Genomic DNA, 14,955 nt, shown 5'->3' with positions numbered 1-14,955 from the left:
ACGAATGACAATAGAGTGCTGTATATAAGGGGAACTCTTCTGATCAAATCTTTTTTGATCAACTCTGATAAACATTATATCTATACCCCTTGAGCACCTGTCGTTTGATCCTATATACCTATTCATAACGGTGATTGCGGTCACATTCACGTACTTTAAATACTGTACATGTTAATTTTTCTTTGGTTTGAAATATGGTATTCATTGGTTTATCATCAACCAGCCCTGTTTGTGGGTGGCTCTTTGCATAGTTCTGTGTATTCTCTGTGTTTTTTCTGTTAAGTTTGCTGAGTAACCTTGTGATATAAAGAGATGGCAGCCTTAGTTTGTTATGCCTCTTTTTTTCCCTGTAAACCTCAATGGCTTTTGCGGCCTATCCTAGCCACTCTGAAGTGAGACAAACCGCTTCTAAAGAGTACTCTAGATGCAAATGTAAATAAAAAGTATAATAGAATTTGAACAAATGGCTGCTCAACTCAAGTCCTTAAGCCACGAAACATGTCTGAATTTCAGGATTTTCCAGCTTCAGCACAAGTGGCTCAAACAGAGGCTTGTTTGAAGACAGAGACCCTGATTGAGCCACCTGTGCTGAAGCAGGGACTGATTAAAGCATCTGTGTTGAAGCTTGGATATCCTGAACACCTGACCTCCCTTCTCTCTCTCTCCCTTCTCAACCTCTCCCTCTCCCTTCTCTCTCTCTCCCTCTCCCTTCTCTCTCTCTCTCTCCCTCTCCATTCTCTCTCTCCCCCTCCCTTCTCTCTCCCTCTCCCTTATAACTCCCTCGTCATTCCCTCTCACTCTCCCTTCTCTCTCTCAACCATTCCTTTCTCTCTCACCCTCTTCCTTCTCTCTGTCTCTCCCTCTCTCTTCTCTCTCTCGCCCTTCTCTCTCCTCTCTCCCTCTCCTCTCTCCCTCTCCCTTCTCTCTCCCTCTCCCTTCTCTCTCCCTTTTCCTTGTCACTCCCTCATCACTCTCTCTCTCTCCCTTCTCTCTCTCTCTCTCTCTCTCTCTCTCTCTCTCTCTCTCTCTCTCTCTCTCTCTCTCTCTCTCCCTTCTCCATCTTCCTTCTTCTCCATCTCCCTTCTCTCTACATCTACCTTCTCTCTCTCCGTATCCCTTCTCTCTCTCCCTATCCCTTCTCTCTCTCCCTATCCCTTCTCTCTCTCCCTCTTCCTTCTCTCTCCCTATCCCTTGTCGCTCCCTCTCCCTTGTTTCTACCTCTCCCTTGTCTCTCCATTCTCTCTCCCTCTTCCTTCTCTCTCCCTCTTCCTTCTCTCTCCCTCTTCCTTCTCTCTCCCTCTTCCTTCTCTCTCCCTCTTCCTTCTCTCTCCCTCTTCCTTCTCTCTCCCTCTTCCTTCTCTCTCCCTCTTCCTTCTCTCTCCATCTTCCTTCTCTCTCCCTCTTCCTTCTCTCTCCCTTTTCCTTTCCCCTCCCTTTTCCTTCTCTCTCCCTCTCCCTTCTCTCTCCCTCCTCTCTTCCTTGTCACCCCCTTCTCTCTCCCTATCCCTTCTCTCTCCCTTTCCTTGTCTCTCCCTCTCCCTTGTCTCTCCATTCTCTCTCCCTTTCGTTCTCTCTCCCTTTTCCTTCTCTCTCCCTTTCTTTCTCTCTCCCTTTTCTTTCTCTCTCCTTTCTCTCTCCCTTCTCTCTCCCTTTTCTCACTCCCTTCTCTATCCCTCTGCCTTCTCTCTCCCTTCTCTCTCCCTATCCCTTCTCTCTCCCTCTTCCTTCTCTCTCCCTCTTCCTTCTCTCTCCCTCTTCCTTCTCTCTCCCTTTCCAATCTCTCTCCCTTTTCCTTGTCTCTCCATTCTCTCCCTTTTCCTTTCCCCTCCCCTTTCCTTCGCTCTCCCTCTCCCTTCTCTCTCTCTCCACTCCCTTCTCTCTCTCTCTCCCCCTCCCTTCTCTCTCCCTCTCCCTTATAACTCCCTCATCATTCCCTCTACCTCTCTCTCTCCCTCTCCCTTCTCTCTCTCTCCCTTTCCCTTCTCTCTCACCCTCTTCCTTCTGTCTGTCTCTCCCTCTCCCTTCTCTCTCTCTCCCTTCTCTCTCTCCTCTCTCCTTCTCCCTTCTCTCTCCCTCTCCCTTCTCTCTCCCTTTTCCTTGTCACTCCCTCATCACTCTCTTTCTCTCCCTTCTCTCTCTCTCTCCCTTCTCTCTCTCCCTCTTCCTTCTCTCTCCCTATCCCTTGTCGCTCACTCTCCCTTGTTTCTACCTCTCCCTTGTCTCTCCATTCTCTCTCCCTCTTCCTTCTCTCTCCCTCTTCCTTCTCTCTCCCTCTTCCTTCTCTCTCCCTTTTCCTTTCCCCTCCCTTTTCCTTCTCTCTCCTTCTCTCTCCCTTCTCTCTCCCTCCTCTCTCCCGTGTCACTCCATTCTCTCTCCCTCTCCCTTCTCTCTCCCTATCCCTTCTCTCTCCCTTTCCTTGTCGCTCCCTCTCCCTTGTTTCTACCTCTCCCTTGTCTCTCCATTCTCTCTTCCTTTTCCTTCTCTCTCCCTTTTCCTTCTATCTCCCTTTCCTTCTCTCTCCCCTTTCCTTCTCTCTCCCTTTCCCTTCTCTCTCCCTTTTCTTTCTCTCTCCCTTCTCCATATCCACATTTATTGACTATAAGAGTTCTGATAAAGATTGTAAGTACTGTAAGTTGTAATGTTTATGTGGTTTTAAATATGGTATTCATTGGTTTATCATCAACCAGCCCTGTTTGTGGGGCTCATGTGTATGAAATTCCCCAGAGCACCTACCCCCTTTATTGTCTCCATAAGAGTTCTGTTAAAGATTGTAAATACTGTGAATGTTAATGTTTCTGTGGTTTGAAATTTGGTATTCATTGGTTTATCATCAACCAGTTCTGTTTGTGGGTGGCTCTTTGCATTGTTCTGTGTATTCTCTGTGTTTTTCTGTTATGTTTGCTGAGTAACCTTGTGATATAAAGAGATGGCAGCCTTGGTTTGTTATGCCTCTTTTTTCCTGTACACAGCAAAAGATTTTGCGGCCTATTCTAATCACTCTTAAGTGAGACAAACCGCTTCTAAAGAGCACTCTAGATGCAAATGTAAATAATAGGTATCATAGAATTTGAACACATGGCTGCTCAACTCAAGTCCTTAATCCCCCAAACTGGTCTGAATTTGAGGATTTTACAGCTTCAGCACAATTTTACAGCTTCAGCACAAGTGGCTCAAACAGAGGCTTGTTTGAAGACAGAGACCCTGATTGAGCCACCTGTGCTGAAGCAGGGACTGATTAAAGCATCTGTGTTGAAGCTTGGATATCCTGAACACCTGACCTCCCTTCTCTCTCTCTCCCTTTCCCTTCTCTCTCTCTCCCTTCTCAACCTCTCCCTCTCCCTTCTCTCTCTCTCCCTCTCCCTTCTCTCTCTCTCTCTCCCTCTCCATTCTCTCTCTCCCCCTCCCTTCTCTCTCCCTCTCCCTTTTAACTCCCTCGTCATTCCCTCTCCCTTCTCTCTCTCCCTTTCCCTTCTCACTCACCCTCTTCCTTCTCTCTCCCTCTCCCTCTCCCTTCTCTCTCTCCCTTCTCTCTCTCCTCTCTCCCTCTACCTTCTCTCTCCCTCTCCCTTCTCAATCCCTTTTCCTTGTCACTCCCTCATCACTCTCTCTCTCTCCCTTCTCTCTCTCTCCCTTCTCCATCTTCCTTCTTTCTCCATCTCCCTTCTCTCTACATCTACCTTCTCTCTCTCCGTATCCCTTCTCTCTCTCCCTATCCCTTCTCTCTCTCCCTATCCCTTCTCTCTCTCCCTCTTCCTTCTCTCTCCCTATCCCTTGTCGCTCCCTCTCCCTTGTTTCTACCTCTCCCTTGTCTCTCCATTCTCTCTCCCTCTTCCTTCTCTCTCCCTCTTCCTTCTCTCTCCCTCTTCCTTCTCTCTCCCTCTTCCTTCTCTCTCCCTCTTCCTTCTCTCTCCCTCTTCCTTCTCTCTCCCTCTTCCTTCTCTCTCCCTCTTCCTTCTCTCTCCATCTTCCTTCTCTCTCCCTCTTCCTTCTCTCTCCCTTTTCCTTTCCCCTCCCTTTTCCTTCTCTCTCCCTCTCCCTTCTCTCTCCCTCCTCTCTTCCTTGTCACCCCCTTCTCTCTCCCTATCCCTTCTCTCTCCCTTTCCTTGTCTCTCCCTCTCCCTTGTCTCTCCATTCTCTCTCCCTTTCGTTCTCTCTCCCTTTTCCTTCTCTCTCCCTTTCTTTCTCTCTCCCTTTTCTTTCTCTCTCCTTTCTCTCTCCCTTCTCTCTCCCTTTTCTCACTCCCTTCTCTATCCCTCTGCCTTCTCTCTCCCTTCTCTCTCCCTATCCCTTCTCTCTCCCTCTTCCTTCTCTCTCCCTCTTCCTTCTCTCTCCCTCTTCCTTCTCTCTCCCTTTCCAATCTCTCTCCCTTTTCCTTGTCTCTCCATTCTCTCCCTTTTCCTTTCCCCTCCCCTTTCCTTCGCTCTCCCTCTCCCTTCTCTCTCTCTCCACTCCCTTCTCTCTCTCTCTCCCCCTCCCTTCTCTCTCCCTCTCCCTTATAACTCCCTCATCATTCCCTCTACCTCTCTCTCTCCCTCTCCCTTCTCTCTCTCTCCCTTTCCCTTCTCTCTCACCCTCTTCCTTCTGTCTGTCTCTCCCTCTCCCTTCTCTCTCTCTCCCTTCTCTCTCTCCTCTCTCCTTCTCCCTTCTCTCTCCCTCTCCCTTCTCTCTCCCTTTTCCTTGTCACTCCCTCATCACTCTCTTTCTCTCCCTTCTCTCTCTCTCTCCCTTCTCTCTCTCCCTCTTCCTTCTCTCTCCCTATCCCTTGTCGCTCACTCTCCCTTGTTTCTACCTCTCCCTTGTCTCTCCATTCTCTCTCCCTCTTCCTTCTCTCTCCCTCTTCCTTCTCTCTCCCTCTTCCTTCTCTCTCCCTTTTCCTTTCCCCTCCCTTTTCCTTCTCTCTCCTTCTCTCTCCCTTCTCTCTCCCTCCTCTCTCCCGTGTCACTCCATTCTCTCTCCCTCTCCCTTCTCTCTCCCTATCCCTTCTCTCTCCCTTTCCTTGTCGCTCCCTCTCCCTTGTTTCTACCTCTCCCTTGTCTCTCCATTCTCTCTTCCTTTTCCTTCTCTCTCCCTTTTCCTTCTATCTCCCTTTCCTTCTCTCTCCCCTTTCCTTCTCTCTCCCTTTCCCTTCTCTCTCCCTTTTCTTTCTCTCTCCCTTCTCCATATCCACATTTATTGACTATAAGAGTTCTGATAAAGATTGTAAGTACTGTAAGTTGTAATGTTTATGTGGTTTTAAATATGGTATTCATTGGTTTATCATCAACCAGCCCTGTTTGTGGGGCTCATGTGTATGAAATTCCCCAGAGCACCTACCCCCTTTATTGTCTCCATAAGAGTTCTGTTAAAGATTGTAAATACTGTGAATGTTAATGTTTCTGTGGTTTGAAATTTGGTATTCATTGGTTTATCATCAACCAGTTCTGTTTGTGGGTGGCTCTTTGCATTGTTCTGTGTATTCTCTGTGTTTTTCTGTTATGTTTGCTGAGTAACCTTGTGATATAAAGAGATGGCAGCCTTGGTTTGTTATGCCTCTTTTTTCCTGTACACAGCAAAAGATTTTGCGGCCTATTCTAATCACTCTTAAGTGAGACAAACCGCTTCTAAAGAGCACTCTAGATGCAAATGTAAATAATAGGTATCATAGAATTTGAACACATGGCTGCTCAACTCAAGTCCTTAATCCCCCAAACTGGTCTGAATTTGAGGATTTTACAGCTTCAGCACAATTTTACAGCTTCAGCACAAGTGGCTCAAACAGAGGCTTGTTTGAAGACAGAGACCCTGATTGAGCCACCTGTGCTGAAGCAGGGACTGATTAAAGCATCTGTGTTGAAGCTTGGATATCCTGAACACCTGACCTCCCTTCTCTCTCTCTCCCTTTCCCTTCTCTCTCTCTCCCTTCTCAACCTCTCCCTCTCCCTTCTCTCTCTCTCCCTCTCCCTTCTCTCTCTCTCTCTCCCTCTCCATTCTCTCTCTCCCCCTCCCTTCTCTCTCCCTCTCCCTTTTAACTCCCTCGTCATTCCCTCTCCCTTCTCTCTCTCCCTTTCCCTTCTCACTCACCCTCTTCCTTCTCTCTCCCTCTCCCTCTCCCTTCTCTCTCTCCCTTCTCTCTCTCCTCTCTCCCTCTACCTTCTCTCTCCCTCTCCCTTCTCAATCCCTTTTCCTTGTCACTCCCTCATCACTCTCTCTCTCTCCCTTCTCTCTCTCTCCCTTCTCCATCTTCCTTCTTTCTCCATCTCCCTTCTCTCTACATCTACCTTCTCTCTCTCCGTATCCCTTCTCTCTCTCCCTATCCCTTCTCTCTCTCCCTATCCCTTCTCTCTCTCCCTCTTCCTTCTCTCTCCCTATCCCTTGTCGCTCCCTCTCCCTTGTTTCTACCTCTCCCTTGTCTCTCCATTCTCTCTCCCTCTTCCTTCCCTCTCCCTCTTCCTTCTCTCCCCATCTTCCTTCTCTCTCCATCTTCCTTCTCTCTCCATCTTCCTTCTCTCTCCATCTTCCTTCTCTCTCCCTTTCCATTCTCTCTCCCTTTTCCTTTTCCCTCCCTTTTCCTTCTCTCTCCCTTTCCCTTCTCTCTCTCTCCCTTCTCAACCTCTCCCTCTCCCTTCTCTCTCTCTCCCTCTCCCTTCTCTCTCTCTCTCTCCCTCTCCATTCTCTCTCTCCCCCTCCCTTCTCTCTCCCTCTCCCTTATAACTCCCTCGTCATTCCCTCTCCCTTCTCTCTCTCCCTTTCCCTTCTCTCTCACCCTCTTCCTTCTCTCTCCCTCTCCCTCTCCCTTCTCTCTCTCCCTTCTCTCTCTCCTCTCTCCCTCTACCTTCTCTCTCCCTCTCCCTTCTCAATCCCTTTTCCTTGTCACTCCATCATCACTCTCTCTCTCTCCCTTCTCTCTCTCTCCCTTCTCCATCTTCCTTCTTTCTCCATCTCCCTTCTCTCTACATCTACCTTCTCTCTCTCCGTATCCCTTCTCTCTCTCCCTATCCCTTCTCTCTCTCCCTATCCCTTCTCTCTCTCCCTCTTCCTTCTTCTCCCTATCCCTTGTCGCTCCCTCTCCCTTGTTTCTACCTCTCCCTTGTCTCTCCATTCTCTCTCCCTCTTCCTTCTCTCTCCCTCTTCCTTCTCTCCCCATCTTCCTTCTCTCTCCATCTTCCTTCTCTCTCCATCTTCCTTCTCTCTCCATCTTCCTTCTCTCTCCCTTTCCATTCTCTCTCCCTTTTCCTTTCCCCTCCCTTTTCCTTCTCTCTCCCTCTCCCTTCTCTCTCCCTCCTCTCTCCCTTGTCACCCCCTTCTATCTCCCTCTCCCTTCTCTCTCCCTATACCTTCTCTCTCCCTCTTCCTTCTCTCTCCCTCTTACTTCTCTCTCCCTTTCCATGCTCTCTCCCTTTTCCTTATCTCTCCATTCTCTCCCTTTTCCTTTCCCCTCCCCTTTCCTTCGCTCTCCCTCTCCCTTCTCTCTCTCTCTCCACTCCCTTCTCTCTCTCTCTCCCCCTCCCTTCTCTCTCCCTCTCCCTTATAACTCCCTCGTCATTCCCTCTACCTCTCTCTCTCCCTCTCCCTTCTCTCTCTCCTCTCTCCCTCTCCCTTCTCTCTCCCTCTCCATGCTCTCTCCCTTTTCCTTATCTCTCCATTCTCTCCCTTTTAGTTTCCCCTCCCCTTTCCTTCGCTCTCCCTCTCCCTTCTCTCTCTCTCCACTCCCTTCTCTCTCTCTCTCCCCCTCCCTTCTCTCTCCCTCTCCCTTATAACTCCCTCGTCATTCCCTCTACCTCTCTCTCTCCCTCTCCCTTCTCTCTCTCCCTTCTCCATCTTCCTTCTTTCTCCATCTCCCTTCTCTCTACATCTACCTTCTCTCTCTCCGTATCCCTTCTCTCTCTCCGTATCCCTTCTCTCTCTCCGTATCCCTTCTCTCTCTCCCTATCCCTTTTCTCTCTCCCTCTTCCTTCTCTCTCCCTATCCCTTGTCGCTCCCTCTGCCTTGTTTCTACCTCTCCCTTGTCTCTCCATTCTCTCTCCCTCTTCCTTCTCTCTCCATCTTCCTTCTCTCTCCATCTTCCTTCTCTCTCCATCTTTCTTCTCTCTCCCTTTCCATTCTCTCTCCCTTTTCCTTTCCGCTCCCTTTTCCTTCTCTCTCCCTCTCCCTTCTCTCTCCCTCCTCTCTCCCTTGTCACCCCCTCCTCTCTCCCTCTCCCTTCTCTCTCCCTATCCCTTCTCTCTCCCTTTCCTTGTCTCTCCCTCTCCCTTGTCTCTCCATTCTCTCTCCCTTTTCCTTCCCTCTCCCTTTCCTTCTCTCTCCCTTTTCCTTCTCTCTCCCTTTTCCTTCTCTCTCCTTTTCCCTTCTCTCTCCCTTTTCTTTCTCTCTCCCTTTTCTCACTCCCTTCTCTATCCCTCTGCCTTTCTCTCCCTTCTCTCTCCCTATCCCTTCTCTCTCCCTCTTCCTTCTCTCTCCCTCTTCCGTCTCTCTCCCTTTCCATGCTATCTCCCTTTTCCTTATCTCTCCATTCTCTCCCTTTTCCTTTCCCCTACCCTTTCCTTCGCTCTCCCTCTCCCTTCTCTCTCTCTCCACTCCCTTCTCTCTCTCCCCCTCCCTTCTCTCTCCCTCTCCCTTATAACTCCCTCGTCATTCCCTCTCCCTCTCCCTTCTCTCTCTCAACCATTCCTTTCTCTCTCACCCTCTTCCTTCTCTCTGTCTCTCCCTCTCTCTTCTCTCTCTCCCTTCTCTCTCCTCTCTCCCTCTCCCTTCTCTCTCACTCTCCCTTCTCTCTCCATTTCCCTCGTCACTCCCTCATCTCTCTCTCTCTCTCTCTCTCTCTCTCTCTCTCTCTCTCTCTCTCTCTCTCTCTCTCTCTCTCTCTCCTTCTCCATCTTCCTTCTTCTCCATCTCCCTTCTCTCTACATCTACCTTCTCTCTCTCCGTATCCCTTCTCTCTCTCCCTCTTCCTTCTCTCTCTCCCTCTTCCTTCTCTCTCTCCCTCTTCCTTCTCTCTCCCTCTTCCTTCTCTCTCCCTATCCCTTGTCGCTCCCTCTCCCTTGTTTCTACCTCTCCCTTGTCTCTCCATTCTCTCTCCCTCTTCCTTCTCTCTCCCTCTTCCTTCTCTCTCCCTCTTCTTCTCTCTCCCTCTTCCTTCCCTCTCCCTCTCCCTTCTCTCTCTCCCTTCTCTCTCTCCTCTCTCCCTCTACCTTCTCTCTCCCTCTCCCTTCTCAATCCCTTTTCCTTGTCACTCCCTCATCACTCTCTCTCTCTCCCTTCTCTCTCTCTCCCTTCTCCATCTTCCTTCTTTCTCCATCTCCCTTCTCTCTACATCTACCTTCTCTCTCTCCCTATCCCTTCTCTCTCTCCCTATCCCTTCTCTCTCTCCCTATCCCTTCTCTCTCTCCCTTTTCCTTCTCTCTCCCTATCCCTTGTCGCTCCCTCTCCCTTGTTTCTACCACTCCCTTGTCTCTCCATTCTCTCTCCCTCTTCCTTCCCTCTCCCTCTTCCTTCTCTCCCCATCTTCCTTCTCTCTCCATCTTCCTTCTCTCTCCATCTTCCTTCTCTCTCCATCTTCCTTCTCTCTCCATCTTCCTTCTCTCTCCCTTTTCCTTTTCCCTCCCTTTTCCTTCTCTCTCCCTCTCCCTTCTCTCTCCCTCCTCTCTCCCTTGTCACCCCCTTCTATCTCCCTCTCCCTTCTCTCTCCCTATACCTTCTCTCTCCCTCTTCCTTCTCTCTCCCTCTTACTTCTCTCTCCCTTTCCATGCTCTCTCCCTTTTCCTTATCTTTCCATTCTCTCCCTTTTCCTTTCCCCTCCCCTTTCCTTCGCTCTCCCTCTCCCTTCTCTCTCTCTCTCCACTCCCTTCTCTCTCTCTCTCCCCCTCCCTTCTCTCTCCCTCTCCCTTATAACTCCCTCGTCATTCCCTCTACCTCTCTCTCTCCCTCTCCCTTCTCTCTCTCTCTCCCTTTCCCTTCTCTCTCACCCTCTTCCTTCTCTCTGTCTCTCCCTCTCCCTTCTCTCACTCTCCCTTCTCTCTCTCCTCTCTCCCTCTCCCTTCTCTCTCCCTCTCCATGCTCTCTCCCTTTTCCTTATCTCTCCATTCTCTCCCTTTTCCTTTCCCCTCCCCTTTCCTTCGCTCTCCCTCTCCCTTCTCTCTCTCTCCACTCCCTTCTCTCTCTCTCTCCCCCTCCCTTCTCTCTCCCTCTCCCTTATAACTCCCTCGTCATTCCCTCTACCTCTCTCTCTCCCTCTCCCTTCTCTCTCTCCCTTCTCTCTCTCTCCCTTTCCCTTCTCTCTCACCCTCTTCCTTCTCTCTGTCTCTCCCTCTCCCTTCTCTCTCTCTCCCTTCTCTCTCTCCTCTCTCCCTCTCCCTTCTCTCTCCCTTCTCTCTCCCTTTTCCTTGTCACTCCCTCATCACTCTCTCTCTCTCCCTCTCTCTCTCTCTCTCCCTTCTCTCTCTCTCCCTTCTCCATCTTCCTTCTTTCTCCATCTCCCTTCTCTCTACATCTACCTTCTCTCTCTCCGTATCCCTTCTCTCTCTCCGTATCCCTTCTCTCTCTCCGTATCCCTTCTCTCTCTCCGTATCCCTTCTCTCTCTCCGTATCCCTTTTCTCTCTCCCTCTTCCTTCTCTCTCCCTATCCCTTGTCGCTCCCTCTGCCTTGTTTCTACCTCTCCCTTGTCTCTCCATTCTCTCTCCCTCTTCCTTCCCTCTCCCTCTTCCTTCCCTCTCCCTCTTCCTTCTCTCTCCATCTTCCTTCTCTCTCCATCTTCCTTCTCTCTCCATCTTCCTTCTCTCTCCCTTTCCATTCTCTCTCCCTTTTCCTTTCCGCTCCCTTTTCCTTCTCTCTCCCTCTCCCTTCTCTCTCCCTCCTCTCTCCCTTGTCACCCCCTCCTCTCTCCCTCTCCCTTCTCTCTCCCTATCCCTTCTCTCTCCCTTTCCTTGTCTCTCCCTCTCCCTTGTCTCTCCATTCTCTCTCCCGTTTCCTTCCCTCTCCCTTTCCTTCTCTCTCCCTTTCCTTCTCTCTCCCTTTTCCTTCTCTCTCCTTTTCCCTTCTCTCTCCCTTTTCTTTCTCTCTCCCTTTTCTCACTCCCTTCTCTATCCCTCTGCCTTTCTCTCCCTTCTCTCTCCCTATCCCTTCTCTCTCCCTCTTCCTTCTCTCTCCCTCTTCCGTCTCTCTCCCTTTCCATGCTATCTCCCTTTTCCTTATCTCTCCATTCTCTCCCTTTTCCTTTCCCCTACCCTTTCCTTCGCTCTCCCTCTCCCTTCTCTTTCTCTCCCTCTCTCTTCCTCTCCTCCTTCACTCTCCTCTCACCCTCTCCCTCTCTCTCACTCTCCTTCTCTCTCCATTTTCCTTGTCACTCCCTCATCTCTCTCTCTCTCTCTCTCTCTCTCTCTCTCTCTCTCTCCCTTCTCCATCTTCCTTCTTCTCCATCTCCCTTCTCTCTACATCTACCTTCTCTCTCTCCGTATCCCTTCTCTCTCTCCCTCTTCCTTCTCTCTCTCCCTCTTCCTTCTCTCTCTCCCTCTTCCTTCTCTCTCTCCTCTCCCTTCTCTCTCTCTCTCTCTCTCTCCCTCTCCATTCTCTCTCTCCCCCTCCCTTCTCTCTCCCTCTCCCTTATAACTCCCTCGTCATTCCCTCTCCCTTCTCTCTCTCCTTTCCCTTCTCTCTCACCCTCTTCCTTCTCTCTCCCTCTCCCTCTCCCTTCTCTCTCTCCCTTCTCTCTCTCCTCTCTCCCTCTACCTTCTCACTCCCTCTCCCTTCTCAATCCCTTTTCCTTGTCACTCCCTCATCACTCTCTCTCTCTCCCTTCTCTCTCTCTCCCTTCTCCATCTTCCTTCTTTCTCCATCTCCTTCTCTCTACATCTACCTTCTCTCTCTCCGTATCCCTTCTCTCTCTCCCTATCCCTTCTCTCTCTCCCTATCCCTTCTCTCTCTCCCTCTTCCTTCTCTCTCCCTATCCCTTGTCGCTCCCTCTCCCTTGTTTCTACCTCTCCTTGTCTCTCCATTCTCTCTCCCTCTTCCTTCCCTCTCCCTCTTCCTTCTCTCCCATCTTCCTTCTCTCTCCATCTTCCTTCTCTCTCCATCTTCCTTCTCTCTCCATCTTCCTTCTCTCTCCCTTTCCATTCTCTCTCACTTTTCCTTCTTCCCTCCCTTTTCCTTCTCTCTCCCTCTCCCTTCTCTCTCCCTCCTCTCTCCCTTGTCACCCCCTTCTATCTCCCTCTCCCTTCTCTCTCCCTATACCTTCTCTCTCCCTCTCCTTCTCTCTCCCTCTTACTTCTCTCTCCCTTTCCATGCTCTCTCCCTTTTCCTTATCTCTCCATTCTCTCCCTTTTCCTTTCCCCTCCCTTTCCTTCGCTCTCCCTCTCCCTTCTCTCTCTCTCTCCACTCCCTTCTCTCTCTCTCTCTCCCCCTCCCTTCTCTCTCCCTCTCCCTTATAACTCCCTCGTCATTCCCTCTACCTCTCTCTCTCCCTCTCCCTTCTCTCTCTCTCTCCCTTTCCCTTCTCTCTCACCCTCTTCCTTCTCTCTGTCTCTCCCTCTCCCTTCTCTCACTCTCCCTTCTCTCTCTCCTCTCTCCCTCTCCCTTCTCTCTCCCTCTCCATGCTCTCTCCCTTTTCCTTATCTCTCCATTCTCTCCCTTTTCCTTTCCCCTCCCCTTTCCTTCGCTCTCCCTCTCCCTTCTCTCTCTCTCCACTCCCTTCTCTCTCTCTCTCCCCCTCCCTTCTCTCTCCCTCTCCCTTATAACTCCCTCATCATTCCCTCTACCTCTCTCTCTCCTCTCCCTTCTCTCTCTCCCTTCTCCATCTTCCTTCTTTCTCCATCTCCCTTCTCTCTACATCTACCTTCTCTCTCTCCGTATCCTTCTCTCTCTCCGTATCCCTTCTCTCTCTCCGTATCCCTTCTCTCTCTCCCTATCCCTTTCTCTCTCCCTCTTCCTTCTCTCTCCCTATCCCTTGTCGCTCCCTCTGCCTTGTTTCTACCTCTCCCTTGTCTTCCATTCTCTCTCCCTCTTCCTTCTCTCTCCATCTTCCTTCTCTCTCCATCTTCCTTCTCTCTCCATCTTCCTTCTCTCTCCCTTTCCATCTCTCTCCCTTTTCCTTTCCACTCTCTTTTCCTTCTCTCTCCCTCTCCCTTCTCTCTCCCTCCTCTCTCCCTTGTCACCCCCTCCTCTCTCCCTCTCCCTTCTCTCTCCCTATCCCTTCTCTCTCCCTTTCCTTGTCTCTCCCTCTCCCTTGTCTCTCCATTCTCTCTCCCTTTTCCTTCCCTCTCCCTTTCCTTCTCTCTCCCTTTTCCTTCTCTCTCCCTTTTCCTTCTCTCTCCTTTTCCCTTCTCTCTCCCTTTACTTTCTCTCTCCCTTTTCTCACTCCCTTCTCTATCCCTCTGCCTTTCTCTCCCTTCTCTCTCCCTATCCCTTCTCTCTCCCTCTTCCTTCTCTCTCCCTCTTCCGTCTCTCTCCTTTCCATGCTATCTCCCTTTTCCTTATCTCTCCATTCTCTCCCTTTTCCTTTCCCCTTACCCTTTCCTTCGCTCTCCCTCTCCCTTCTCTCTCTCTCCACTCCCTTCTCTCTCTCCCCCTCCCTTCTCTCTCCCTCTCCTTATAACTCCTCGTCATTCCCTCTCCCTCTCCCTTCTCTCTCTCAACCATTCCTTTCTCTCTCACCCTCTTCCTTCTCTCTGTCTCTCCCTCTCTCTTCTCTCTCTCCCTTCTCTCTCCTCTCTCCCTCTCCCTTCTCTCTCACTCTACCTTCTCTCTCCATTTTCCTTGTCACTCCCTCATCTCTCTCTCTCTCTCTCTCTCTCTCTCTCTCTCTCCCTTCTCCATTTCCTTCTTCTCCATCTCCATTCTCTCTACATCTACCTTCTCTCTCTCCGTATCCCTTCTCTCTCTCCCTATCACTTCTCTCTCTCCCTATCCCTTCTCTCTCTCCCTTTTCCTTCTCTCTCCCTATCCCTTGTCGCTCCCTCTCCCTTGTTTCTACCTCTCCCTTGTCTCTCCATTCTCTCTCCCTCTTCCTTCTCTCTCCCTCTTCCTTCTCTCTCCCTCTTCCTTCTCTCTCCTCTTCCTTCCCTCTCCCTCTCCCTTCTCTCTCTCCCTTCTCTCTCTCCTCTCTCCCTCTACCTTCTCTCTCCCTCTCCCTTCTCAATCCCTTTTCCTTGTCACTCCCTCACACTCTCTCTCTCTCCCTTCTCTCTCTCTCCCTTCTCCATCTTCCTTCTTTCTCCATCTCCCTTCTCTCTACATCTACCTTCTCTCTCTCCCTATCCCTTCTCTCTCTCCCTATCCCTTCTCTCTCTCCCTATCCCTTCTCTCTCTCCCTCTTCCTTCTCTCTCCCTATCCCTTGTCGCTCCCTCTCCCTTGTTTCTACCACTCCCTTGTCTCTCCATTCTCTCTCCCTCTTCCTTCCCTCTCCCTCTTCCTTCTCTCCCCATCTTCCTTCTCTCTCCATCTTCCTTCTCTCTCCATCTTCCTTCTCTCTCCATCTTCCTTCTCTCTCCCTTTCCATTCTCTCTCCCTTTTCCTTTTCCCTCCCTTTTCCTTCTTCCCTCTCCCTTCTCTCTCCCTCCTCTCTCCCTTGTCACCCCCTTCTATCTCCCTCTCCCTTCTCTCTCCCTATACCTTCTCTCTCCCTCTTCCTTCTCTCTCCCTCTTACTTCTCTCTCCCTTTCCATGCTCTCTCCCTTTTCCTTTCCCCTCCCCTTTCCTTCGCTCTCCCTCTCCCTTCTCTCTCTCTCTCCACTCCCTTCTCTCTCTCTCTCCCCCTCCCTTCTCTCTCCCTCTCCCTTATAACTCCCTCGTCATTCCCTCTACCTCTCTCTCTCCCTCTCCCTTCTCTCTCTCTCTCCCTTTCCCTTCTCTCTCACCCTCTTCCTTCTCTCTGTCTCTCCCTCTCCCTTCTCTCACTCTCCCTTCTCTCTCTCCTCTCTCCCTCTCCCTTCTCTCTCCCTCTCCATGCTCTCTCCCTTTTCCTTATCTCTCCATTCTCTCCCTTTTC

This window comes from Ascaphus truei, unplaced genomic scaffold, assembly GCF_040206685.1.
Source record: "Ascaphus truei isolate aAscTru1 unplaced genomic scaffold, aAscTru1.hap1 HAP1_SCAFFOLD_531, whole genome shotgun sequence".
Lineage (NCBI taxonomy): Eukaryota > Metazoa > Chordata > Amphibia > Anura > Ascaphidae > Ascaphus > Ascaphus truei.
This window is presented reverse-complemented; position numbering follows the sequence as displayed.